At 35.6% G+C, this 14,797-nt stretch overlaps 1 long non-coding RNA gene across 7 annotated transcripts; it reads left to right on the forward strand.

Moving 5' to 3' along the window:
• Window positions 1–393: 393 nt before the first annotated feature.
• LOC133818847 (uncharacterized) lies at window positions 394–11,666 on the forward strand. 7 transcript variants are annotated; one of them, XR_009886130.1, is made up of 11 exons: window positions 394–537; window positions 1,006–1,278; window positions 2,162–2,251; window positions 2,340–2,431; window positions 2,568–2,866; window positions 2,942–3,018; window positions 3,114–3,291; window positions 3,879–4,090; window positions 4,181–4,241; window positions 10,551–10,842; window positions 11,444–11,666. It is a non-coding gene; the product is annotated as an uncharacterized LOC133818847 (long non-coding RNA). The 7 variants fall into 7 exon arrangements; XR_009886129.1 differs by lacking the exon at window positions 394–537 and adding an exon at window positions 571–921; XR_009886128.1 differs by lacking the exon at window positions 394–537 and having other exon boundaries at window positions 571–1,278; window positions 4,181–4,238.
• Window positions 11,667–14,797: the final 3,131 nt, after the last annotated feature.

Below are 14,797 nucleotides of genomic sequence, written 5' to 3' on the forward strand. Positions count from 1 at the left end.
TTGTTTTATGTATAATGATAAATGATCATACTTTTATTACTAATATTTTTATATATAATTATAGAAGTCATTTCATTATTTTAACTTATAATTATAGCACGATTTAATATAAATTAAATGATCATTTATAAAGACTACTTTTAACGAGGGTCAAAGTTTGACATTTGACCACCCAAGTTATGGATATTACAAATCTTCCACGGCCTAGGGCTCGGGTCGTGACATCTTTAGTCAACATCCCTTCAAAGGCATGTCCTTCAAGATATTTTGCAATTGAATGGTTACACACGACTTTAAGTATCCAATCATCAAATTTTACTAATTTTTGTGCACTCAATAGAAAAGGACAACCACATTTTTTTGGCGATGTTCTTTCTATCAAGTTTTCTCTTTTTTCCTTCGATTTTCTTTACATATTGTCGATAGCTACCACCCTCTTTTCACAAGAAAAATTAATTTTTGGCTTTCAACTTTCACCTAAGTCATATCTCTCAATTACAATAAGGGTAGTGATTCAATCCCTCACCTCAATTTGAGGTTTGTGATCCTTCGCAAGGGACAATAAACGTTTCACTATAGCTATTATTTGTTTGTTATGTTAGTTACTCATAGTAGCCGGTTTGCAAACCGTGAAGAAACTGATCCTAGGTGTAGAAATAAATTTATACTGTTTTTTTTTATTATTATTTTGTTTACCCAATATTCCACTGGTAATTGGAGGGGCAATAGTGTAAATTTACATTATTTTGGGAATGTATTTTTTGAGCTGGGATGTGTATTCAGAATCAGTGACATGTGTATTCAGAATGAGAGTAGTTATAATTTGAAATTTGTATTTACGTTCTTACTAAATTTGTTAACGACAATAATGTGAGGAGATGATGATCGGTGTCACTAGAACAATTTTGATATTAACTTACAGTAATTAATTTTTATTTTCTTAATTTCTCTCATCTTCCAATTGATTTCTGAAACTTCCAATTGATTTCCTAAAATTAATGGCAGCCCTAGGGAGATGAAAATGCTTATCAATGATTTTGTTCTTCGGCGATCAGTGGGGCTTTTGAGCAATTTTGTTCTCCGACGATTAGTGGGACATTTTGGAGAGTTCATTTTCTGATATTATTTTCAGCAAATACTAATCCTAAACATGAACACATCTTCATATTCCATTTTCCTTCTCTCTCTACGCTCTAAGCTCTACCATGATGATCTTTCTCTCTCTCTTGCGATCTCAGCGAAGAAGTCGCCGCTGGCGCCATTTCCCGTCGAGTCCAGGTAATTTTATGATTTGTTTTCTTTTCTCAAGTTGTGTTTTTTGTTTCTTATCCATGGATTTGTGCTGTTGTGCGGTGGAATGGGTAACTAGATTAGGCAAAGTATACATATATATATAGCAGCATTATAATCACTGTTTTAATTATGCATTTTGTAACCAAAATATTATTCATTTTAAGATTTTGATTTCTAGTGATTTTAGGCATATTTGTTGTATTTTCATGAGTTTTGATACATGCCCACCATTTGTTTGTAATAATGTTCTAATGAAAATATAAGTTTATTATTGTGGTATCTTAATTCTATCTACATAATTTCTTTGTTCAAATTATATACGAGTTTGTTTTGAGCATGAATATATTAATATTCTAACTCTTTTACCTCGGGCTCTTGCCAATAGAGAACAAGCCAACAAAAAATTGAACTTCTTTGTTCCGTATAACATTCTACCACTTGATCATGGAGGTATTTAGCAAGCAATAATGCAATTAAATGAGGTTTGGTGCTGTTTGGATGATCCAATTTTTCTTTCTTTATGAGTTTTTCAATTCTAATGAAAGACTCAAGTTAGAGTTTATGTGCACATTATTGGAACAACACGATGGTGTTAGAATATTTAAGAATGATGATAAACTTTCCTAAATGACACAAATAAAGGCTGCAATTGCAGCTGTTCGCAATGTCTGTGGTTTACCTTCAGCCCTAGACTTTCAGAGGCATGGAGAATTCATTGACTTGTTTGATTTTCTTTAGTATTGCTTGGGTTTGTAAGTACTTTAGATCAACTACAATAGGAGATGATCTGATAAGCTATGTTCTCTTTCTTTTGCATTGCTCATATTTTGATGCTTCTCTGAATTTTCATAATGTGTTTTCTAAACAGGAAGGCAATGTTGCCAAGCAGAGGGAACATCTAATTCTTCTCCTTGCCAATATTCACATTCGGAAAGCTAATAAGCAGTCTGTGTTGAAGGTATTGTGATTGTTAATTAAGGTTGTAAAGCTTTGGCTTTAAGTAATCCTCTCATATAAATTTGACTTTATGATATTTGCCATCACAGTGAGAAGATGTTGCTGTGGATTAGTTAATGAGGAAGTTCTTCAAAAATTGTACAAACTGGTGCAAATTCTTGCCAATAAAAAGCAACATTCGGTAAAATACATTTCCATTGGTCTTGTGATTTTGTTATCTTTTATGGTGTTCTCTTATTTATAATACATTAGAAAGAAAAAATATTAAGAATAAGAGAAGTCTCCTTGTGATTTTTTGTTGGTTTTGCAATGTGCAGACTGCCTTATGTAAAAGAAGAGGCTCAACAATATAAACTTTTGTACATTGGGCTTTACATTCTTATTTAGGGAGAGGCTGCAAACTTGCGGTTCATGCCAGAGTGTTATGTTATATTTTTTAATATATGATTGTTATTTGATGATTTTTGTTTGTTTTAGGATAGCTTCTAAATTGCATGGTATGTTTACTGGAGTTATTAATCCCATAAAATGGGAGAAAGTCATGCCAACATATGGTGGAGGACCTGAGTCTTTCCTTAACAATGTATTTACCCCTATATACACTGTTATAGAAGAGGTAATTCTTGATTTCAATATATGTTTAAATTATTTGTTGCTTTCACATCTGTAATTGTTTGTTAAAAATTTGTAGGAAGCCATGAAAAGTAAAAATGGGACAACTGACCATTCAATTTGGAGAAACTATGACGATCTCAATGAGTATTTTTGGTTAGAATGAATTTTTAGTCATAAGTTTGTCTACTTTCCAAACCTTGTCAAGTTCTGTTAAAATGAAGTTGTAACATCTACCAATGCTTTTGCAGGTGTCCTGATTGTTTCCAAATAGGATGACCCATGCGTCTGGACCACAATTTCTTCTGTACTAAATTACCCAAAGATAAGGAGGGTTCAGAATCAAGTAAAGCTAAATAAAAGCTAAAGAGAGAAGAGGAATAAGACAAAGAAGAGGACAAGAATGAGGATGAGGACGAAGAAGTTGGGGTACTACATTCACTATATCAGTTATATGATAATTGAAAATGTTCTTTCTTTGCATTTATTTTCTGCATCTATATTCCAAAAAAAAAAACATAAATGGAATTTTTCAATAAAGTCTCTGTTTTGCTGAAGTAGTAAGGGCACTCTGAAATATGGCTTATTAATGAAGGAGATTAGACATACATGCATGTATAGTCAGATTGTACATAATCAATATGTGCATACATATATATATATATATATATTTATTTATTTGTTTGTGTTTGAATTGTTTTAGATTGAGAAAAATTAGAGAGATGTTGTAAGTATTAGAATACAATAAAGAGCATAAAGTTTTATGCGTTGAGAGAAAGCTTTAGAGCACAACTGTTGTGTATGTGTTAGTTCTTGTTCAGTGTTAAAGATATGTTTGAAGAGTTCTTCTTCTTAATTAGTTTCTGTACATACCAGCTGTTTGTTTAATTGTTTTTCTTTAGTTTGAGTAATATGTTATACTTTTGTATCTCACTCGCCCGTATTTAGAAACTATGATTGATAAATATTATAATTTGGTCAATCGCTATTTTCTAAATCTAATATCTTGATTGCAGGTTTTGAGTTTGAGTGAGAAGCTTCACTCTGTGACCTCACAGTTTGATCAGCTGAGAGCCATATGCTTCCAAGAAGCCATTAGCAGAGCAACACCAAGAAGAAAATTTAAGGCTATTACCAAACCTTTGAAGGGGGGGAAGAAGAAATTGCTTAATTGTAGATGAAGTAAAAAATCTTGTTGTGTGTTGAACATTTGCTTAATTAAGAAATGGTTAGTAATAGAAGTTGTTCATTGTACACATTAGTTTATATGTTTTATCTCAATTTATTAATTTGAATTTCATGTTAATTTTCTTTTCAGATGCCAATCATTTGTTCGAGTAGTTCCCCTACTAGAGTCGGTGTTGGCGGCAATGATGGTTGTAAGCTCTCTCTCTTTTGTTTGTGTAATTGAATTGGTGACATTGTTACGACTTAATTTTGAGAAGCCTCATCATGAGAATAATTGATTTTTATATAGATTTTGATAGATGAGGAAAATAGAGAAGAAATAAATGGAAACTATTAATTGGAAAATGGAACTTTTTGGATAAAGGTTAGAAAATTAAATACCCTAAAAAAGTTGGGTGTAAAATTCACAAAATACAATCTGAATAATATTATGTTATGGTTGTGGTTACTATTTTGTTTGTTACAATAACATCTAAAAGAACTAATTTTGTGAATAAGTGGGCCAATGAGTTTCATAAAATAAGAGAATTTTTAAAATACAATTATGTCATTGGTAAATAAGACTTAGTTTATTGTCACCCATAGATTAAGTGAACCTAAGCTAGGGTGTAACACATTTTCATAAGGTCATTGAATTATTTAGTTTAAGAAGTAGATTTTTGGTATGGATTGTGAAATGAATGAATTATTATTTTGGGAATGAGAAGGGAGGGATGAATTGAGGAATTGGTTGGAAAGGAAATTGAAACTTAAATGTTAAAAGTGGAGTATTAAACCAATTATTTATTACTTTTGAGCCCGGTTCTCAATTTGGTGTGCACGGAAAAATCAAATTTGTAGGTGAAATTGACCATAGGAAAGTATAATATATTTTTGGAGATGGCTTTAATTTTTTTTTGTTGAATCCCATTTGAAAAGAAATTCCTTACATACAGTAGTTCTATGATTTATTATAACTGAGACCATTACAATAGAGATTATAGCACACCAATTGAAGTACGACGTGGTTGAAAACTTAAATAACAATTAATTATATTAAAATGAAATCGAACAATTATTTCATACTAACTCGGAGAAGCCATAGTCATCTAATTTTTGTGGACTTTCATTCTCTTTTTTAGTTTGGGTTTATGCCCCCCCCACAAATCAAATGAAATTGAAGGTGTTTGAAGTTGTGGTGGAAACCCATTTGACCCTTCATTGTTATGTTTTAAAATTGATTCCAAATTCTGGAGATCACCTTCATTGTTGTTAAAGTTGGTTGTGAAGGTCGGTTGTGCTGCGTCAAAGATTGATTGTGTTAGGTCATTCGCAGTTGGTAGACCATCTTTGTTTTATTTACATGTAGATCTATTGTGCCCCAACTGATTGCATATACGACACATCTTTTACTTCCTTGGATAATCTTCTTGACCGACGTTATGTTTGCCTTTGTCCTTCCCTTTTCTTGCCTCACGACCTTTAGTCTTAACAATCAATGGGTCTCTGATGATTCTTTGTTCTGTGGATTGTTGGGAAACTTCTATGTCTTCATTACCATTATTAGGTTGGCGTTGTTGGGAGATGTTTTGGAATCTTGTTGTCATAGCAATTATTTGTTTTTTTGCATCCTCATAAGTATCTTTGTGTTTTGTGGCATAATGAGCCATAGTGGTGAATGCCACAGTCAAAGTTCCCCACCTTGTTGTTTGCAACACATTTGTAGGTACTCTAGAATGTGGAGTGGTATTTAGATCTATTGTTGCCTTAGCGTCCTTTCTCCAACGGTCCATCATTAGAGATGCTGGAGTAACTTGTATATTTTCATGCATCATTACAGCGAACAAGTGTCGACAAGGTATCCCATCTGTCTCCAAAAGCAAACAAGTACACCTTAAGTGAGTATTTAATTCGTACAAGGTGATAGTGTGACGTACCTCTCCATGAGGAAATCTTGCCAAACGAAAGAGTCGATTCTCATTATTGACAACTTCATCTTTCACTGTATAAGATAATGCATCTGTGATCTGCTCTGCGACCTTGTCGTACATATTCCTAGTGTAGGATACAGCAAATTGTTGATGGTATGGTTTGCAAGACATGGTTTGGAAGTTGTGGTGATGTGTGCTTGCTGTGAAAGTCATCTTGCAACTCATTATGATGTAATTTTTTCAATGCCTCATCAATTTGTCCAATAAAGTCACTTAGGCGCAGCTTACTTGTCAAGAATTGGTTCAAATAGGAATGTTTTGACTCACATCTCTAAGTTGTTCTTAATCTAGCAAAAAAATTACCCCGAAGAAAAGTCTCTGCCCAGTTTTTTTTCTTTTCATACTGAGTTTGAATCCACCCATTATCTTGCAATTCAAATTGCTCAATGACAGATCTCCATTTTTCCTCCCACTCTTCTTCATCAGTGTAGAAATGGTACATTAGGTGGCTAAATGCTGAGTTCAATGCTGGATTGGTACAATTGGTTGATGCATTGGTCGATAGGTGCCAAGCACAAAGACGGTGTTTTGCATTTGGCATTACTTCTGTAATTGCTTCTCGCATTGCATGATCCTCGTTTGTGACTACTACGGTTGGATGTTTGTTGTTCATAACATTGAGAAAGAATTGAAGAACCCATACAAATGTGGAGGTACTCTCATCGCATAACAATGCACAACCAAACATAATAGTCCGAAAGTGATGGTTGACACCAACTAGCATCAATAAGGGCTTGTTGTAAGCATTTGTCTTATATGTTGTGTCAAACTCCGAAACATCTCTGAATGCTTGATAATCCTGCCTTGACATTCCATCACACCAAAAAATATTGGCTAGCCTTGACTCATTGTCTGTGTTATATGCGCCATAAAAGTCATCATCTCGTTTTCCTAGAAATTCTAAGTATCCCAATGCCCCCTCCGAGTCTGTTTCTGTCTGAGTTTGTCGTCCCTTACAACTAATCCAATTGTAAAGGTCTTTTTTTTTGGAAAGGAACGTAATCTTGACCTCCTCTTTCTTGAGCCAAGTGATTCATTATATGGCAAGTTCGTATTCTGGATCTTCTGGATCTTCGATTTTCCAAGTTTATCCATTTATCTCTTCGCATTCCTTCTTTTGAGCAAACCCATTTACGCTGGAACTCATTGTTGGTTTTTTCCTTCCTAACATATTGCTTCCTAACACTAAACCCAATTCATCTTGAGTAATTATAGTAGAAATTTTCCCACATTGTAGAAGTGGGGAGAGATTTGTTCATTAGATCATCTGTGGTCAGATCTTGAGGGAGGTTGTTCAGTTGGAGATCTTCTACTAACTTTTCCCAGCCATCAATCATGTCACCAACCATTCTGCTATGCAAAATATCATCCATTCTTTAATAGTCCAAACAGCTACAGAAAATAAATATGTCCTGGAGTAAGGGTTAACAATGCAGCAATAATTAATTCGTAGATGGTAGTGTCAGCACTTGTTATGAGATGGGGCAAGTAACTTTTAATGTAAAAAATTTGAATTAATAATAATTGATAAGCATATGTACACATTTAAATTTAACACGTCCCTTCAAGAAAACTATGTATATGGTTTTATCAGTATAACCTTATTTTAGTAAATGAGAAAACATATTTATAAAATTATTAATAGTACGACTAACATTAAGATATATCATGCAATAAATAGATGATTGTTAAGTAAATTATTAAAATTTGGGAAATTTTATTTGATGAGTGTAATCTTTCAATCCTTAAGAATATGAAATGTTTATAAAGTATTGCAGGCTGATTTTTTAGTATGGTCGTCACCATTCAAGATTGGGGCATAAAATTTATGTTTTAAAATATGCATCCTATAGAGGGCAATTATAACTTAGGAAAACTGTCATACAACATTAATAAAATATCAGTTGCTCTATCTCATCAATATAATCTTGTTCGACTACATAACAAAACATATACACCAACATGTCATAAATTAACCAAGTTTATGGGTTCACATTTAATTCCAGAAATTCTTCTAGTATCACTCTTTCAAATTAGAAGTCGAAAAATTATTTCATCAGTATAATATTTGAACCTCGAACAATATGAAAACCTTTTTCATACCTGGGAGGGATGTTGATTAAAACATAATGCTCTTGTGATATGATGTTTGGGACGGCTCGTTGAGCTGAAAAATATGGGTGCAACCCTAAAGGGGCATGGAAAAAGTTTGAAAACTCTTGTACACTATTCTTACCAGAGTATAGGAAAAGAGTGAAGCCTTGAATTGACAAAATTGCGAGGTAAGGGGTTTTTTATGTTGGTTTTTTGCTTCACTATTGAAATTCGAGTCCAAACTTTTTTAATACTAATTTTCAGATAGGTTGGTGGACCTATCTAATGTTTTCCATGTTTTGGGGAGGTCTCATACTTTTGTTGGAGTTGAGGGAGTCCTGTCTGTTTAGTTGGAGTCAGTTTCGTTCCTAGCAAGTTGTTTAGTCATCACTACATATACTATTTTTTGTTCATTTGTTGAGTCGTACTCGAATTTTCCCTTAATCATTACTCATTTTCATACATCTACGTGGAAGTACAAATTGGTGTTAAGTTGTTTTAAAAATTTAATCCACAATACATTTTTAGGGGTACATTTTTATCGGGAAATTTGTGTTTTAATTTTATTTTTTTGAAATCCTGTTTCTCTATGACAGTTGATACATATCAGTCCATTTCAATTCGTTCAAATTTAAAGTTTTCCAAAACCACTCCTCCCCACATACTTCGACCATTGATTATGGAGGGAGTAAACATTGAAATGCTTCATTAATAAAGAGTAGTCATCGATAGGAATTACATAGGTTTTCATTATTACTCCAATATCTTGGAAAGTACAGATATTGCAACACTGTTTATTTAACAAGTACATAGAAGAAGTGTGGCACTCTTCAACAAAACTAGTACGTGTACGACAGATACTAGAACACTATTCAAATAGAATAACCACCAAAATATTACAACTGAAACTAGGCCAACCGATAAGTTTAGATTAAAACATAGGCAATACTAACTTCTCATAGTGGCTTATAGATAGCCTTTAGGGTTGATGATATTGACTTAGTCGATTTGGATGGGGTTCAACTCCCCATTCTCCTTGGTGTGAGCGGCATGCACAAATATGTCTCAACTTATAGTCTGCATTCCATTTAGTATAATACTAGCTTGATCTAGAAGCTGACGAAGCTTGAAGATTATGGTGCGGACATCTAGTGTAGAGCATCGCAACTTCTCTGACTTAGTGGACACATTACGCCTTAGGAATTTAAGCTTTAGGAGCTCAGTATCTTTGTGAATATAACTCCTACATTTTCCACTCTGAGGAGATTTTTTTTAGTGGACTTACTGGCACCTGAAGACTAAGGTGATTTTGTTTCTTTCTTCAGAAGTGTAGGGGGTTTGGGTGATATTGGAAGTTTGGTGGATTTTGAAGAAGATGGTGTGATAGGGGAGGCTGAGCTCTCTAACGTCCTATATGGAGGATAGAGTGTTGGATATTGATTTGGTAAAAGATCTTCAGAATCAGATGCTTCTTGCTTGATGGAGAAAAGGACACGTGATGGGGAGTCCATTTGGTGTGGTGTATGAGTTGAACAAGTGTTGATGTGGGTGATTAGGTAATGGAAAGGATAGTTGCATTTTATAGTGGTTGTTTCTATCATGGTTGGAAAAGTACTTTTCTGAAAAATTCCCACGTGTAAGGTGAAGATAGGTTTTTTTTTCTGGTTGTGAATTCTGTTAAGGATTTTTATTAAATTACACATGCATCCATTTAGTTGAAATTATATTGATTTAAGTTGAACTGGTTGAGATGGGACTTTGCACTGTACTTGTTTAGTTTGTGTGCAGTATTTTTGGTTCAATACCACTTGCAGGCCGACTGACGGTATGATGACTTGTTTTTGCGGGAAACTGGAAGCATTAATTATATTGTACTGGGAGGGATGGGTAACCTAGGCTATTCCCCTTACTCTAATGAATTGGTGAAGCTGAAAAAAGGGAGTGTCAGTAAACTTCCAGTCCCACACGGAAAATTATCTTTCACAACTAGTTGTTGGTCCCACATTGTCCTTCTAAAATATCAATCTCTGAATTCCACCTTACTAACCACGGCACACCTCCCTATTGTTTATTATTTTTCGAAGTTACAATATGGTAACACATAAAGACATCCGCCAAATAAAAACTAATTTGGCAATACTTAATATATCATTAACCTTTTGTTATTAGTCATATTATAACATATGAACACTTGTTTTGGAATGTGATTAATTTAAGTATAATTGACATCATTGAATCTTACTAATACGGAGAGCATGTCAGTTTGGTGGCCTTCAGAATGGCTTACATTTTTATTATTACTTTTTTTTATACCTATGACAAGTTAAGGAGTTGTTCGTAATTAATTAAGTTAATGTCAGTTTAATTGTATATAATCATTTTCTTATAATCTAATCTTAAATAATAACAATTTTTTATGGTTGTTGTATCCACCAGGCAACCAGTTAATGAGACCATTTACTTCTCCCCAACACTTTATTGGTGAAGGCATGGTTTTCACATAAGTAAATGATTCAATCAAGCCAAGGAAGCATATGTTGTAAAACCAAGTTCAAATTTTTTTTGTTAGCTCAGTTTGGTAAATGTATAATATTGAAGAATTTAAGTTGAGTTTGTAATTAACAAAATTCATTAGGGATAGGATATATGGAACTTGTTTGTTAGCACTCTTGATGAAGAGGATATTGGGAACTTCACTGAAGCTATGGAGCATATCATGACACCTGAGGTAAGGAACATCACATCCTATGAATCTGAGAGGTTACTGGTAAAAGAACAAATTCTCCCTTTCACTAAGATCATGTACAACATGGATTGGCTTACCTTATAACATATTTTACAATTAATTTGGCTCATTTCTAAATAATTATTTAGTTATACTACCCAACCATATACTTCATTTTGTTTTTGTGAATGTCCTCTACTTTGTTCACTTCTATAGAAAATCGACTACTTTTATTTAGGGAAGGACAAATAACACTAAATAATTGGACTATTGATGTAGTGATTGGTGAACGAGTCCCTTTTTCACTAAACACTCTAGTATACCACGAGAATAATTAATACTAGTTTTTAACGTCTTCTTTATTGTAAGTTATGAATTTATGTGTGATTCTTTGATTTTTGTATGTGGAAGAGAAGGGCCAACAAATTTTTTTTTATAATTTTTATTCATCCAACCAGACTGTGTAATTTTGTTATACTGATAACCATGTGAAAATTTTGGGGGTTTGAAATATAAAAGAACTACTTCAGCTTTTCGTGAGTCATTGTCATGTACATAAAAGAGTATATAAGAGTTACTAATCTTTTTAATTACACTATTACAGGCGCAAAGTAATTGAGAAGGAAAACACATATGGCCTCAACTTCACTGCCAATACACGTTTTGCGGGTAAGGAGCAGTTGGAATGCTGAATGAAGTGGAGTAAACAGCCTTGACTAAATTACACATTAAACACGAAATTACACATTTTTAGCTAAGTTTGAATGGAGTAAACAGCCTTGACTAAGCCCTCAACGTATTCAAAACTGCTGACTGACCTTATAGCATTCAAACTTTTACCTTTATTAAATTTAATCCTCAAAATACTTAATCCTTAATCATCCATACATAGCATGTGCTTAAAATCCTATTGGTCCTTCTCTAAACCTTATAGTATAATAAATATTATCCTTAATATCAGTCATATAATCCAACCGTAGGTTAACATTAATATTCTTAAACTATAGGTTAAACTTAGAAAATCTACAAGTACTACTATGAGTGTCCAAATAATTCCCGGTCTGAACCAAAAATCCACAGTAACAAAGATAATGCTATAAATACTATAATACTACTATCTAACTAGCTAAGTAAAGTTCTTGGACTCTACAATTCTCCCCTACTAAAAAGAATTTTGTCCTCGAAATTTACTTACCAAATAATTCCGGATACCGGCCTTGCATGTCCTCTTCCAACTCCCACGTTGCCTCTCGTTCAGAACTGTTACTCCATAGGACTTTGACTATAGGAAAGCTCTTGGACCGTAACTGCTTCATCCCTCTATCTAGGATGCTAACCGGTCGTTCCTCGTAACTTAAGTCTTTCTGGAGCGCTATCGTATCGTACTTGAGGACGTGAGATGAGTCTGACACATATTTGCGTAGCATCGAAATGTGGAAGATGTTGTGACTATCGACTAGTGCTGGCGGTAGGGCTAGTCTATACGCAACTGGTCCCACTTTGTCCAATATCTCAAAAGGACCTATGAATCGGGGACTAAGCTTGCCTTTCTTCCCGAACCGCTTGACACCTTTCATAGGAGATATCTTTAGGAAGACTTGATCTCCAACTTGGAACTCCACATCGCGTCGCTTGGTATCTGCATAGCTTTTCTGACGACTTTGAGCAGCAAGCATACGCTGTCGAATAAGCGCTACTACTTCTTGAGCTTGTCTAACAGCTTCGGGCCCTAGAAGCTGCCTTTCTTCTACCTCGTCCCAGTGCAACGGTGATCGACACCTTCTTCCATACAGCAACTCATAAGGTGCCATCCCGATCGTTGACTGGTAGCTGTTGTTGTACGAGAATTCGATCAGCGGCAGGTACTTGTTCCATGATCCTCCGAAATCAAGTACACACGCGCGTAGCATATCCTCTAAAATCTGAATCGTACGCTCGGACTGCCCATCGGTCTGAGGATGGAAAGCTGTACTAAGGCTTAACTTAGTACCCATAGCTTGCTGTAAACTTCCCCAAAATCTTGATGTAAATACTGATCCTCTATCTGACACTATTGTCTTAGGGATTCCATGCAACCGTACTATCTCTTGGATGTAGATGTCTGCGTATTGGTCTGCCGTGTATGAAGTCTTAACAGGCAGAAAATGAGCCGACTTGGTTAGTCTATCTATTACTATCCAAGCGGAATCATGCTGCTTATTCGTCTTTGGCAGACCCGTCACGAAGTCCATAGCTATATCATCCCACTTCCATTCCGGTACTCTAAGCGGTTGCAATAAACCTGCAGGCCGCTGATGCTCTGCTTTTACTTTCTGGCATACAAGACACTTAGACACAAACTCTGCTATGTCCTTCTTCATCCCTGGCCACCAATAGATTGCCTTGATGTCATGAGTCATCTTGGTAGACCCTGGATGAACTGAGTACGGGGTGTTGTGCGCTTCTTCTAGAATCGTCTTCTTAATACTTTGATCACTTGGCACGCATACCCGATCCTTATATCTCAATAAGCCTTGGCTAGATATTGAGAAATCGGTATTCTTGCCTTCTCTGACTACATCCATATGTGTTGCTAGCGTGTCATCATGTCTTTGACCAATCTGTATGTCCTCTAGCAGATTCGATTGGATAGACAAGTTAGCCAGCTTGCCTACAACCACTTCTATTCCGGCACTGATCAGCTCCTGCTGTAGCGGCTTTTCTATTCCGGCTAAAGCTGCTAAATTCCCATAACTCTTCCTGCTAAGTGCATTGGCAACTATGTTTGCCTTTCCTGGGTGGTATAGGATTTCACAGTCGTAATCCCTTACTAACTCCAACCACCTGCGCTGCCTCATGTTGAGCTCCTTCTAAGTAAAGAAGTACTTTAAACTTTTGTGGTCCGTATAAATCTCGCACCGTTCTCTGTAAAGATAATGGCGCCAGATTTTTAACGCAAAGACCACCGCTGCCAACTCCATATCGTGAGTTCGATAGCGCTGTTCGTACTCCTTTAGCTGTCGTGAGGCATAGACTATCACCTTGTCATTTTGCATCAGCACGCATCCCAATCCTAGCTTTGATGCATCGCAGCAGACAACGAACTTATCGTTGGGTGTCGGTACACTGAGTACTGGTGTTGAGCAAAGCTTATCCTTAAGCAATTGGAAGCTTTCCTCACACTTATCATTCCAGCTAAACTTTTGTTGCTTCCGGGTCAGGTTGGTGAGCGAAGTGGCTATCTTAGAAAAGCCCTCTACAAACTTCCTATAATAACCTGCTAGCCCTAGGAAGCTTCTTACTTCAGATGCGTTCTTTGGTCTGGGCCAATCCTTCATGGCCTCTACCTTTGATGGGTCTACTGCAACTCCATCTTTCGATATAATGTGCCCGAGGAACGCCACTTGTGAAAGCCAAAACTCGCATTTCTTGAACTTTGCGTAGAGTTGGTGCTCCTTCAATCGCGTCAAAATCAGCCTCAAATGTTCCTCGTGCTCTACTTCATCCTTGGAGTATATTAAAATGTCGTCGATAAACACAACGACGAATTTATCCAAGTAGTCTTTGAAGACCCTATTCATTAAGTCCATAAACGCAGCTGGTGTGTTAGTATGACCAAAAGACATCACCAAGAACTCGTAATGTCGATAACGAGTCCTAAAGTCTGTCTTAGGAATATCTTCTCCCTTTACCTTGAGCTGATGATATCCTGACCGTAAATCGATCTTTGAAAATACCGTCGTGCCTCGGAGTTGATCAAACAAATCGTCGATCCGAGGTAGCGGGTACTTGTTCTTAATCGTTACTTTGTTCAGCTCACAATAGTCTATGCACATCCGCATACTTCCATCCTTCTTTTTCACGAATAGTACCGGAGCTCCCCATGGTGAATGGCTTGGTCTAATAAAACCCAAGTCTAGGAGTTCTTGTAGCTGCGTTTTCAACTCCTTGAGTTCCGTAGGTGCCATTCGGTATGGTG

This window comes from Humulus lupulus, chromosome 2, assembly GCF_963169125.1.
Source record: "Humulus lupulus chromosome 2, drHumLupu1.1, whole genome shotgun sequence".
Classification (NCBI taxonomy): domain Eukaryota; kingdom Viridiplantae; phylum Streptophyta; class Magnoliopsida; order Rosales; family Cannabaceae; genus Humulus; species Humulus lupulus.